At 44.8% G+C, this 13530-nt stretch overlaps 1 protein-coding gene across 2 annotated transcripts in view; it reads left to right on the top strand.

Annotated features, from left to right (window-relative positions):
- Positions 1–307: 307 nt before the first annotated feature.
- Positions 308–13530, top strand: part of NT5C2 (5'-nucleotidase, cytosolic II) — a 59806-nt gene continuing 46583 nt past the window's right edge. Inside the window, exon 1 of one of the 2 annotated variants that reach the window (XM_050976231.1) lies at positions 308–380. The gene's annotated coding sequence lies outside the window, so the exon portion shown is untranslated. Of the gene's footprint in view, positions 381–7196; positions 7567–13530 lie in introns of those variants that run through there. The other variant, XM_009087215.4, reaches the window with a different exon arrangement.

Raw genomic sequence — 13530 nt, 5'->3', positions numbered from 1 at the left:
CATTGCTCCTTGTCCTGTCACTTGGCACCCCTGAGAAGAGCCTGGCACCATCCTCTTGGCACCCGCCTTTGCAACATTTCTATGCACTGACGATACCTCCTCCTCTCAGTCTCCCTTCTCCAGACGGAACAGGCGGAGCTCCCGCAGTGTGTCCCCACACGGGGTTCGGCCCGGACTCCCCCTCACCCTCGCTGACGGTGCGGCACTTTGCCGACGCTCCCTGGGCCGCGGCCTGTGCGGCCGGCGCGGGGCTCGCACACTGCCCGCGCTCCCTGCCGGCGGGCGGGGTGGGGCGGGGCGCGGGCGGCGCCTGCGCAGTGCGGGCGGCGCGGGCGCTGCGGCAGTTGGTGCGGGGCAGTTCCACCCGAGCGCGGCGCGAGGTGAGAGCGGCTGCGGGCGCGCGCGGCGGGTGCGGGGAGCGCGCGCGGGGCGGGAGCACGCGCGGGGCGGGTGCGCGCCGGGGACGGCTGGGGCGGGTGGCGGGGGAGGCAGCGCCCCCTCCCTCGGGCGCGCGCCCCTGCGAGGGGGGTGCCGAGCCCGCGGCCGGGGCTGGGGCGGCGCGGGGAGACCCCCGGGACAGCGCCCGCCGCTGCTCCGCCCTGCCCCGGCAGCCGCCGCTGCCCCGTCCCGCCTCAGGCGAGGCGGCTCCCGGCCGTGCCTCAGCCCCCCGAGCTGCCCCCGCCCGTGGCAGGGCGGCGATTCCGTGCCCGCTCCGATGCCCGAGCCCCCGGCACGGTGTGTGTGAGCAGGGCCGGGTCCGGCACCCGGTGCCTCCGTTTCCGCTTTCCTTCCGCCCCACGTGGACCGGAGGGTCCCGGCGGCGCCTTCCCGCCCGCGGGTCTCCCCGGGGCGGCCGCCGCCCGGCCGGGAGAGGCGCGGAGGGAGCAGCGCGGTGCCGGGCAGCCGTGGGGCGGGCGAGGGCTCGCTGTCACCGCTCCCGCTCCGTTCCGTTCCGTTCGAGTTGCTCTTGGCAGTCCGGCTGTGTCAGGCTGGAACTGATAACCCAAAACCAGGAGCGAGGCACCAAGTAAATAAATAAATAAAACAAACCAGTGCAAGATTGCTTTCCTCACATTTTGCTTACTCTTTTTTTTTTTTAATCCCTCCTTGCGTGCCAAAAATAATGTTGCAAAATGTATGATGGAAACAAACCTACACTGGTTCTCTGATAGACCAGATGACTTTATACGACAGTACTGCCTCTTGTAGCACAGGCAGTTTTGAAAATTCCTGGAACCACTGAGATTATGAAACACTCAAGTTTATTCCCTTGCTAGTGTTTCTAAAGGCTGCCAAGCTGGATGCTAAGGCTCCTCTTTGACGCGGTCTTGAGAACATTCCTCCCAAGCCATAATCACTCATGTTCTAAAATATTCTTTTTTAGCTCTGTAAGATTTATTGTTTGAACATCAAAGATGCAAAATGCTCTCTAAGTAGTCACTTTAAACCGTCTCCCTGTCAGTTTAGAGTAACATCGTCACCAGCCGAAATGTATTCATCCAAACAGTCTTTCGTCACTAGTGATTGAACTGAAAATATGAAGATTTTTAGGTCCGTTCAGGTGCTGCGTGGTTTCACTGAAAACCAGAAAGAAAACGCAAAACTGCATTTTGATCTTCCGTTCAAGTGCTGAATTTGTAGTTCCAGCGCTAAGCAGAAACCCCAGTGCTTTACATGCAAATCAATCAGCTTAGCTCAGGAAGTCTGCCACTGTCCCTGTCAGCCCGTGTCAACCTAAACATATTTTGGAGTGGAACTGCTATTTAAAATAATCTATTGCCATTAGTCCAGAGTCCAAAAGATCGTTCAGGAACCTGCTGGTTTGATTAACAGCATTTGGGGTTTGTTCAAGCATAGACGTGGTTGCATTATATAGCACAATGCAACCTTTACTCTGTACAGCGTCATTCAAACAAATTGTATGGCAAATGCACCACCGAACTGCGTTTAGAATGCTCCATTGAATCAAGTACAATTGCAGAGAGAAATGGGGAGAAAAGCTGTAAGAATGGGAGAGATGTTTTCAGCTGAGGTTTGAAATTAGCAGCCTGTTAGTATATTTGCACTGGTAGCAGTAGTGTTATATGATGATTCTAGGATATACGCTAGCGAAAATCAGACGCAGGCTGAAACTTTCCCAGGCAAATTTCCAGTTTGTAGGCAATTTTTAATCATCGTAATGATGATGATAATAATAATATCCCCCTAGAACTGTCACTCCTTGTCATGTTTTATTCCTAATATAACTTGAAGAGAAAGCTAATAGACCCTTATTAAAATCACTAGAAATATTTATCCTAGACTTTTTTTAACTTTCAGGGGATTTTTTTTTTTTTAAGAGACAGCTTATTCTGGTGTGTACTGGTAAACATCGTGGTATTGTGCTTTTTGGGCTGAAAGGAGTGGTTTATTTCCTTCAAAAATATACAAGTATATTATTTTTGCATTGGAAGATGGGAAGCAAATTCTTAGAATATGGTGTTTAAATTATGCTTATTGAAAAAACAGATAGCTTTATTTAATCCCATCATAACTCTTACTTGCAGTTCAGCTTAATAAAATAATGCTTTTTGAAAAATGATAGGTGGGTGGGTGAGCTGTTGCAGTGTGAGCTGTTAGCTGGGGATGGCACAGGCTGGCTGCAGAGCAGAACTGGTGCTCCAGGACAAGCTGAGAGGGTCTGCAGCCTTTGAATCTTGTAGGAATTGTAGATACTGACTTGTGAGGAGGTGCAGGAAGAAGGGCTGACCACAGCTCTTCTCTGAAAATCTTAAGCAAGAGACAGAATTGCAGTCATGCAGTCACACTCAGTGAACCCGTTGTTTTGCGGGCATTTTGAATTAGGGAGTGCTGTGGAGGTGGTGCTGTGGTAGTTCAGTACCATGGAATTTGCCATTGCTTGGGCACTGGTGACAATCCTACAAAAAGCAGCGTTACCACGGAGAAGCTGCTTGGCCTGGGGAAAGTGGATTAATGGTCTCCAGCCAGGCTGCAGTGGAAAGTTGTCATAGGAACTGGCTGGCTGTTCTGCAGGCCTGTGCCTTGTCTTCACTCCTTGGAAAGAACACCTCAGTAACTAATCACCTCAGGTTAGGAAATACTCCCGTGCCATGCAGTGTAAAGCCATGAGGAGAGCAGGCACTCTGGCTCCACCAAGGGAAACTGAGGGCAGTGCTGTACCCAGCAGGGCACAGCCTGGCTGATGTGCCTTGGGATGAGCTCACAGCGCCTGCTCTGCACCAGTCCCTGCCTGGGGGTGGCCCACAGACACTGGGTGTCCTGATAAAAAACAGCTGTGGCTTCTTCAGCAGTGAGAATAATAGGAGAGAAAACTGAACAGAATGTGCCCAGGAGGGAAAGCCTTGCCTGGCTCTTTGGGATGCATTTGGGAAGAGATGTTTCCAAGTCAGTGCATGAGAGTTCCTCACTTATTTTCTGTACTGCGTCTACTTTTAAAATTTTGTTTATTTAGTGTCAACAGCACAAATGTAATTTGAATTGTTATTTGAAATGGCCACAATCCGAGCCTTCAAGAGTTGGCTATTCTGTGCTGAATCTTATTATTTATCTTTGAAGGGCACGTTGATATAAATATTTCCTATTTTAAAATGTCTGTTTTGTGATATTAAAGAAATTACTGGGTCGTGATTATGACTCTTGTAGCAATGAGCTGTATTTTGTTTTTTAATCATTATGACTTACTAACTGGAATGGTTCCTAAAACCTGGGACTGTGCACTCTACGCAGAGATCACGTGTGTAACATGAATCTGCTTCTTGGACACAACTGCAGAGAGAATCCAGCATATACAATAAGTAGAACTTTATGTATAGTAAACAGACCTTAAGCAACATCTGAAAAAAATTGCTTCAGTCTTTAAGGTAGCCACTGTAAGCAGTTGATAATCTAGACCTGCCTACATAAATGTAGGTACTAAGTCTCATGCATGTGTTTGCAGGGCTAAAAAGGTGCTGGGGAGACCTGCCTGTATGAAGCTATATTAGGAGAAATACATTTTTTATATGGCAGTATGAGATCGAGGAGGGAGCCTGAGTAATTCAGCCTAAGAAACCCACGGCAGTCTGTTATTACTGAATGTGTAACAGTGTGTGCACCATACTATAAAGGCAAAAGCAGATTTGCTCTTATTTCCTGGACAGTTGGGTCACCAGACATAGGAGCAGTGAGTGGCTGTGTGCCAGAACTCTTAAGTCCTGTCACTTTTTCAAGTCTGGTAGAACATGTTAGAGCTTAAACTTGTGGCTTGCTGGTGATCTTAGCTTACCCTCTGGGCATGAATACCTGCTGTGGGATTTACCAGCACAGTCAGCCCTTTTTTGGTGGTTTCACTAGAGACACCATTCTGACTAAACTGGGAAGGTTGGAGACCCCACTGGGATCATCTGCATGCTTCTCTTAACAACCAAGGAAGAAAAAAGAAGTGGATTCTTACCCTGTGCATCATACCAGCTCAAAGTGACTTAAGTTCTGCAAAGGTGTGAGTCCATCAGCTGTGCAGAGCAGGAGCCACAGTAATGAGACACCCACAGAAATGATGCTGGGACTGGAACCTCTTGGCTTCTCTTTTAAAACTGAAAAATGTTTGGACAGAGCTTCTGTAGGTAGATGGAAGAAGAAAGGGAGGTCCAAGGAGATGTGATTCTTCTGAGATTGGAAGGTAGCTCCAAAGTGAAGTTAGTAGAAACAGATGTGCAGGAACAATGTACTGTAATGCAGCTTGTGTTGTACCCAGCCTGTAAATAAGAAGGCGGTTGTGGTCGTCGCTATAACTGCCATTCCAGCTCTTTTCACCACAAGTGATTTATTTAAAAACAAAAGCTCCTTGAAGTCATTATGTGGTCCAAACTTAGCTTAATTTAGTTATAAAGTATTCACAGCTCCTAGCTATGTTTCAGATGTTTTCAAAGACTTGCTATTTTGCTTGTGTGCTTACTACAAGATTACCATTGAACCTTGCTTGGCAGAGTTGGTTCAGAGGAAGGGATAAAACAGAATGTTCCTGTACATATTTCTGCAGGAGGCTCTGAGGTAGAGTGGTTTTCCACTGTGTATTTAAGAGCGGGCCTTTGGACTAGCTGGCTTTGACCCAGGCCTTGTAGTTCTCCCTGTTAACACTGGCATAATAGATAAAACTCTTAAGACACATTCTTGCTAGATTTTCAGGAAGCAACTTCTCACTGAACCTTCCAGGAAGGTACACTTCCCCAAAACATTTTCCACCTGGGGTGGTCCAGTTTTGGCAATTGTGGTGGCCAGATCTGGATTGTGAGACCTTCTGGGAGGGTTGTCCCCCTCTTGTGCGAGCTGCTGCCTTTTTCCTGGCAGCAGCTGCTGCCTGCACTGCTGTGGTAGGAACAGCTGCATGCCAGCTGTGTCCATCGGGCTCAGGAGGAAGCATTTGGCTGCACTGTTCAGGCAGTGTTTGCTGCTGAAATCCGTATTCCTTATCTCCTTTGGAGAATATTAGCTGTGGATGGGAATCAGCTCATACTTTACTGCTTGGACCGTGCTCCTCTTGGCATTTGCATCAAATGCAGCATGTCTGGCCATGGTGTATAACAAGGGAAACTTTGTAGTCAGTTTGTAAAGTAACCTGGAAAGGAAGGTAAATTCAGAAGACTGAAGATGGTTTAGCATAAAGCACCCAGAGTTCTCTAGACTAGCTGAAAACTGCTGGTGTTTGGGTTGATTCAGTTGGTGGAGAGTTACATATAGGCATGCACAGTGAATAATTAGGAACTTGAGGTCAGAGAAGAGCATGTGAATATTCTGCTCTCAGAAACCCAAAAGAGGTCCTGAGGTTAATGCCAGAGCTTTGTAATCATAACATGGCAATTACCAATAACAACATCTAAGAATAAGTGCTAGCAAAGAGCAGGCATAGGTAATTTTGGAAGTCAGTAAATAGAACTGTTGCAATCAAAAATAAATCATCTTCTAATGTTGATTTTGTTTGCTTTCTCTGTCTCCAAGATACCTTTTTTCCCCCCCAAAGGAATAGCTAAACATGTTGGTGAAGGTATTTCAAATGTTTCTCTCTGATCTTTTTGGATGTTACAAAGCAATTCCATTTCAAGACTATGCAAAGATGTATGTGGCCTTTGAAGTCACAGGAAAGGGCTGTAAAATTTGGTCCCAAATGTCCTCCTAAATCATGTCCTTTCTGACACTCTATGCAGTATTCCCTGAGAGCTTTTAAGAACAGATGCCCATAGTAGCTACATAATTGTTTCTTTTTTATTGCTTGTTCAGTTCCTAGTGTCAATGTCATGTTACTCTCAGCATTTTCTTTTAGGTCAGGATGAGTTCATTCCCTAAAGAAAAAAACTGATCAGTTGATCATAGATTGCAGGTGTTCTGAGCATCAGTTAACTCGAGACTGACCCTGGAAACTGCTCTTCCAGTTCAGTTCCTGTAGCTTTCTCCTCATTGAGTAACAGTGGCTGAGTGAAGCTGGAAAGAGGAATTTAGCATAGAGGCAAGCCAGACTGGTAAAGTTCTGTTGGTTCTGCTGTTTGGAAACTGAGGCAGGAGTCAAATTTCATTTTCCGCTTCATGCTGCAGTTATCAGTTGGTGCATCAGTGATGTTTAAGAGCAGGTCAGCAAGACAACCTACCTTGAGTCTTCCACTGTTTGGGGATCCTGCATTTCCCCATTGCTTATCTTTGTTAAAGAAAAAGAGTTGGAAAGAGTTTTACTTTGTGTGATCTGAAATGGAGTGCCCATCCATAGGCTTCAATAATCTGGGGACTTTTTCACATCTGATCAAAATAACACTGTAACCTTTCTAAGAGTTAGTTAAAAACACATTTGCAATCTAACCTTTCCTATTTTTTTTTTCATGTGATAAGAGATTAGGTAGGTTCTTAACCTCTTGTTGTACACGTGTTTTAACTTCTCTTTCAATATTGCACTGCCAGTTTTATGAGCCAAGGCCAAAATACTCTGCTTGCTAAACTTGAGCAATCAGGAGGGAACAGATGATGAAAAACTAACAGTGTTTTACTCATCTACCACTCATTTTTCTTCACAGGCATGTAGAGAGTAGATATTAACAAAGACAGTAATAAAACTCACTGTGAGGCCTCATAAATCAATGCATACTGGTGGGGTCAGGAACAAATATTGGAAAGGTTAGAACACGGAGAGAGCTGCGTTCCCGTGTTGTGACGCTCAGGGCAAGGCTGGGAGTTTTTCATTTGCTGATTTGAAAGCAATCAGGAGGAGGCATTTCTGTGGCTGCCCAGGAGGCTTTGTGCTGGCTGGGCGTGTGGTCAGCTCTTTTTTCTAGTGGCTACACTAGGTCAGGTAACACGCTGAAAAAGAAGTCCTGGGTGAATCAGGGCTTTCATATTGCTCTGCTAGGGACAGGTGTTTGTAAAGGTGTCTCAAAACCCAGGGAATCCAAGCTGTTTGCTCATCTGCAGCAGGACAAGACTGAGCTGTTGAATGCGTCTGCAAGTCTACGTCAACAAGGTGCTTGAGATTCCCTGAAGAGAGAAAAGTCCAGAGGAAAGGTTCAGTGTTGGCAACTCTCAGCTCAGGTTTGTTATAACAGGGATGTGCTGATGATGCCTTTTTAGTTGTTTGTTAATGTTCTTTCACCTTTCAGGCTGGCAATTTTCTTCCAGTTTGCAGCTGATGTAGTAGATCTGTGACTTCATTTTGTCCCTTCTGAGAACTGCTTATGCTGGGGCAAATGCAGAGACAACACTCTGTGTCCTCCTCTGCTCCTGCCAGGGGACAGGCTCCTGTGGTAGCAGGATTGATTTAATATTAAAACCTAAGGAACTGAATGGCCCATGGGAAGGTGACTGTTTCCCCAAATTAACTTAGTGGTTTGTGTTTTGCTTGGACAGATAGTAAGAAGTTTCCAAAGAAAAGAGGTTGATTCAGTTGGAAGACGGTTTAATGTAGGTCTTTGGAATCACTTGATAAAGCTGAGGCAGTTAGGTTATCGAAGAGAAGACAGAAACCTAGCAAGAGCTCAAAGTCATCATAGATGTTCAGTTATTTTACTGATTAATTTAGTCACATAGGATGCCTAACAAAAGCTGTACAAATTAGCAGTCTTTTGGAAGAGCTTGTGTGTACTGCAAAGAAAGTGTTTGTAAAATTAATTTACTTGTAGAGTTTCCTGTAGTGGTGCCTCAGTACTACACATCTCTTGAGATTAAATGAGATTTGTGGGCTGATAGCATCTAGATGGGGACAGTACTGTGCCCTCAGGACAGATGTGTAATTTCATTTGTAATCAGGCAGACTATAATTACTATATTTGCCTCTGATTAAAAAAACAGGTCAGAAAAGTAATGAATTGTTCTCCTTATGGGATGGGGAGGATCTTCACGCGGCAAGAGCCCTTCAAAGCCCTGTACAGTGTTCAGGTTCCCCAGTGTTCCATCTTTGTGCTTGCTCGGTTGGTAGGTCTGTGTGGCTTGTTTCACATCAGCAGGGAGCTGCTGCCTGCTGAGAGCAGAGTGCAGAGTAGGTTGTGGGTACTTGCCTTTGTGATCTCCATGGTGAGTGCTGGGTACCAGCCAGCCTCTGGTTTGGGGAGAAAGAGGACTTTTGTGTGGCGCAGGTTGCAGGGCAGGGGTATCTGTAGGTACTGAACTAGGAGGAGCACAGAGCAGGAGGAGGTTGTACTTCTGGCCTTTGTGAGCACTTCAGGACTGATGAGAGCCAGCCTAGGGTCGATTTCAATGAGCTGAGCCTGCACATAGGCTGTGCTCACCTGAGAGGCTGGATCAGCCTCAGGAAAGGCTTCTTGGAAGGGAGGTGGGTAACCATTATGTGGATGAAAGCAGGAAGTCTGTTAAATCTGTGTTAGGCTAATATGTGTCTGGAGCCCTATGTGTTAGGGTAGCAGGGAATCAGGATCCTCCTTACTAAATTATCTCTGTATTTATTTTCACAGTGCCCTTTACAGCTGAGGACCTTCATTATTTTGGTTTGGGTTTTGTGAACAAATAGCAAGTTGAAAATCTGCTCAGTTTTGTGTATGAGGTCCGTGGCTTTGCTGGGTATTATTCTATGTCTGGCATAGTTCCATAGTCATCTGGTTTTTTGAAAGATGGGTTTACTTGTCAAAGATCTGTCTCTTACTGTTTGGTAAGTTCTCAAAAAGAAGAGAGAGCAGGTTAGTATATGAGCTTTTGGTCAGCTTTTTCCTTAAAGAAGGTGGGAGGAGGAGGGAATGTCACTGGAAAAGAAAACTCTTAGCAGGGAAAGAAACTTCTCAGTGGTTTTGACAGAGCAGTTCTCAGAATTATTGGATTTTTTTCAGCTGTTGATCTCAGTGTTTATTTTCAATCCCTTTTTTTAATGAAGGAGGAGCCAGTGTTCCCCAGTTCTTTACTCAGCAGTGTGTCCCTTGGCGAGTGCTGTGCCTAGAGCCCTGGGACTTAGGCTGAGAAGCCAGTTGTCTCTCCTCACCAGGGCTGAGCAGGGAAGCCTTTCTGCTGAGGCTGGATGGAGATGTGAGTTCGTATTTCCAGCCTGCAGAGATGGTTCACATGCTGATTCTGCTGTCACATCTGTTTGTGTCGCCCATAAATGTATAGAGAAGGCCCATCCTGCATGGAAGAGGGTTCAAGTGTCTCTAAAAAAATCATCCTTCTTCTTTTTCAAGACTAGAAAAAAGCTAGAATGAAGTTTCAGTATCTTTGCTTTTCCCTTAAAATATTAATGAAGCAGGGATGTGATCTTCAGAGACGAGGGTTTTTTTGCCAGTAAGCTCAGTCAGTGAGGAAAGACAATAAAAATGTCCTAAGTGAACTTTTGGCTGTTTGCATTATCCAAGCTGTCCTGGTTGCATGCTCTCAGAATGGCTGTGCCACTGAGCCCAGTTGTGCATCTCCAATACTTTGTCAGTTGCTGTCATGCTTCTGGAAAGGCCTGTTACATCTGCATTTGCTTCCCAAAACACAGTGGAATCTAATGAAAAGCATCGTTGTTTTGAGACACTCTGATCTGCTGCCAAAAGAGCTACCGTTGTATAATCCTTAATAGCAGGTTAGAGTGGCAGATGCTCCTAGGTTTGAAATTGTTATGTGGCAGCGTGGCTTCCCAGTTCTCTCTCTGGGGAGGGCATGTCTCATCTTGTTCTTCTTTGGGAACTACGACTCTCATGGTGTTCAGCTGTCCTGACTTGGGAATAGACCCTTGAACAGGCTGAACATCAGTGGTGCTGCTTAGGGGTGACAAGGAAAGGGAAGCTGGCAGTTTCCTTTGAGAACAGGGAGCAGTGCTCTGTCTGCTGAGTACCAGGGATTACATTTGTCTGTTCTTGCCAGCACATTGTTCTGATGCAAAAAAAAGAGTTGGAATAAAAAAAAAAATTATCTTGACTTCCCTTTCTGATTTGCAGGACTCACTGTGTATACTTCCATGCTGACATTTCTGCCTTTTGTGATCTTTATGTTAACCTACAGCTTGGCTGGCACGCTGTCAGGCTTCATCTGTGTAGCAAATAAAGTATTTGCAGGTATCATTCAAACACTGAGTTCCTGTTGTGGTGGGCATTGGCATCAAAGTTTACTGCCCAATTTTTCAGCTAAATCAAATATATGGGAACTCTGATAAATATTTTAAAAGAAATATACTATGAATAGTTTCTGTAGGGTGAGCTGTATTACAGCAGAGGGGTCAAATTAATCTCTTATTTTTAATCTTCCAAGACTCTGGGCAACTAGAGCAATTGCTTATGGGAAAAACAATGTGAGTGAAGTATTTGAATTATGTTACGTGTTTCTTGCTAGAATTTAACAGCTGTAAACAAAAGGCAGTGAGAACATCTTTGTAGCCAGGTCCATGCTTGCCTTTGGCAGGTGCTCAGTTGGACAGCAGTTTGGGAACCTCTGTGGCAGAGGTTGCTGCAGGCTGCTGAGGGCCTTTTCCCAAGGAGGAGAGTTTCCCAGGGCCATCAGGGTACCTGGTTTATATTGGTGTGGGCTCAGGAGAGCCTTTGTTTATCCATTCACCTTCTGTCTGTGTAAAACTACTCTCTGGAGGTTTCTTTTGAATACTGGTTGTTCCTCAGCCTCATGTCCACTGTGGCATTGGGGTATAAGGTGAGGAAGAGTCTCCTGAGGCATTGTACTCAGTTTGACTGATCTGCTGTATAGCTCAGACAATTTGACTTTTCTGCATTAATTCTTGACTCTGGGAAAAAAAAAGGCTGATTGAAACACCCACATACTTCATTAAGAGCCCTCTGATGATGATTTCAGAAATTTGTTTCATAGCTAGCTCTCTTCTCTGTTAATATTTTTGTGTTGGTTGATTTATTTAACTTCCAGTCACGGGGTCTTGTTCTGTTATTGCTAGACTGAGAACCCTCCACAGTCAGGCTGCTTGCCTGTGTGCAAATGCTTCTAGACCATTTTCAAATCACCTGCAGAGCTGCTCTTTGTACACTGGCAGCCTTCCACTCTGGCCTTACTCTCACAGCTTTATTCCTTTCTCAGTGCATTCCTTTCTGAATGGGGACAGCCGGCTGAAGACAGTTTTCCAGCAGAGTTTGTGTCAGTGACAGAGAGAAACATGGAGTCCTGCTTGGTAGTCTTGTACACCCAAGGGTCATATTTGACCTGCAGCTGCAGCATTTCTTTGAGAACTCATGTTTGCTAATTCTTCTCTGTGACGTAGCTCTTGTGTTTCTGGACCAAGTCTTGCATTCCTTAAGTATGATCCTTCTTTTTTTTCTGGTGCTGGGAGAGCGGGGCACACTAGAGTTAGAGAAGTGGAAAAATAGCATCACCCCTAACAAACTCTTTGTGTAAAAAGCAGTAAATTGGAAATAACCAAAATAGTAGTTCTAGAAGAGATAGTGAGAAGCACGAGCTATATGGAAATACACTTACGAGCTCACTGGAGAATGGAGTTCCTGTTTCAAGGCATTAAACTAATTTGCAGATAGATGAGAGAATGGATGGTCTCATGGTACTCAGATTTGAGGTTTGCTCCTCAGAGTTGCACAGCAGATTTCATCGTTTTCCAAATTCTATTCTAACCATCCATAATGTTGATGATAATTAAATAATACTTAAAATATTTTAATGAATTAGACCTGCTTGGAATTCCTGAAAGAATAGAACTCCATGGATAGAAATGGATGGACACGAGAAGAAACTCCAAATTAATGTATTTCTGGGTTTCAGTGTGTCTAATGCATCGGGGTCCTGGAGTATTGCTGGAGCTCTAAGAAATGTACAGCCACTCTGTGGGTATGGTTGTCAGTAGAAAAATTCTGATTTAAAAATCCATGTAAAATAAGCAGGGTTTTGTTAAATATATTTTACAATGTATTTGATACACAGTTGTTACTTTAGCATCTGGATTTAAAGCAGATAAAATTCAGCCTGAAATTAGATCAAATCGCATAATAAATGGGATGAGTAGAATTCTCCTTTCTTATATCTTTCCTATTCAGAAGTAGTCCATGAGTTGCCTACCAGTCAGACCATATTCAAATGAACATACAACTGGGAATGCTTTACCAATTTCACCAAAAGCACACTCTTGAAAAAGCAGCTTCACGATGCAAGCCCTGTGGTGGTGTCCAAGAGTAACTGCTACCCCTTCTTGTAGGAAGAGTCAGAGCCAGTGTCAGAGATTGTAGGCTTGGAGCTAGGAGGTTTAGTGTGATCCATGGAGCAAGGAGAGTGTTATCAATCTAATGTAATCCAGTGGATCTTTGGATACCACAAGTGCCACCTGTAAGCTCACTACACGTCTGTGGTTAACCTTAACAAGTTCTTAACAGCAGCTCTCTACCTCTTTAATACCCTGTAATCAGTACACAGAATTATCCTGCTTAAAGCCAACCTCAATTACCATGAGGTGAGAGTATACTTTGAAGTGTCTCTTGGAAGTAATTTAATTGTCTAATATGAAGGATGTGTTTTGCCCATCCTGCCATAATGAATGTGAAGCCTTGCTTGTCTGACAGGCAACCACACAGAAGTCGAAGATCTTCAAGTGAAGAATTTAAATTTCTGAAATCATCATTACTTTAGGCAAAAGGAGGGGAGGAAAAAAAGGTCAGTTTTCTGATTTAGATAATTTACAAGCATCACTGTGTTTCTCTCAACTCATGGACACAGTAGTTTTCCAAAAGCATTGCTAATTAAAAACACCTTTTGGAAACAGTTTGCCTTTGGCCATCAAGCAAAAGTGTTGGCAGTAAAAGACAAGAGTGGTTTGAATTGTTATCCCAGGGCTGTGGTGAAGGGGGAAGGAGCTCTGTGAACTAACAGCTAGTGTGTAGAGCTGCAATTCAGAATAAAATCAGAGCATCATTTGACATCCATGCAACCCCTGTGTCTTGGAGCCCATCAGAAGCCTGCTGCTCTACATGCAGAAGTACAGGCTGACCTCTCTGTGTGTTTGCCAGTTGATGCTAAATATTGAAATTTGAATTTGTGTAAATGTATACTGTGCTGGGAACATGCAGTGTATCTGTGATTCATCCTGGCAGCGCTAGGAACTCAGACTGACTTTTT

The sequence above is a fragment of the Serinus canaria genome, chromosome 6, assembly GCF_022539315.1.
Source record: "Serinus canaria isolate serCan28SL12 chromosome 6, serCan2020, whole genome shotgun sequence".
Lineage (NCBI taxonomy): Eukaryota > Metazoa > Chordata > Aves > Passeriformes > Fringillidae > Serinus > Serinus canaria.
Note: the sequence above shows the minus strand (reverse complement) of the source record. Positions and strands in the feature narration are given on the sequence as shown.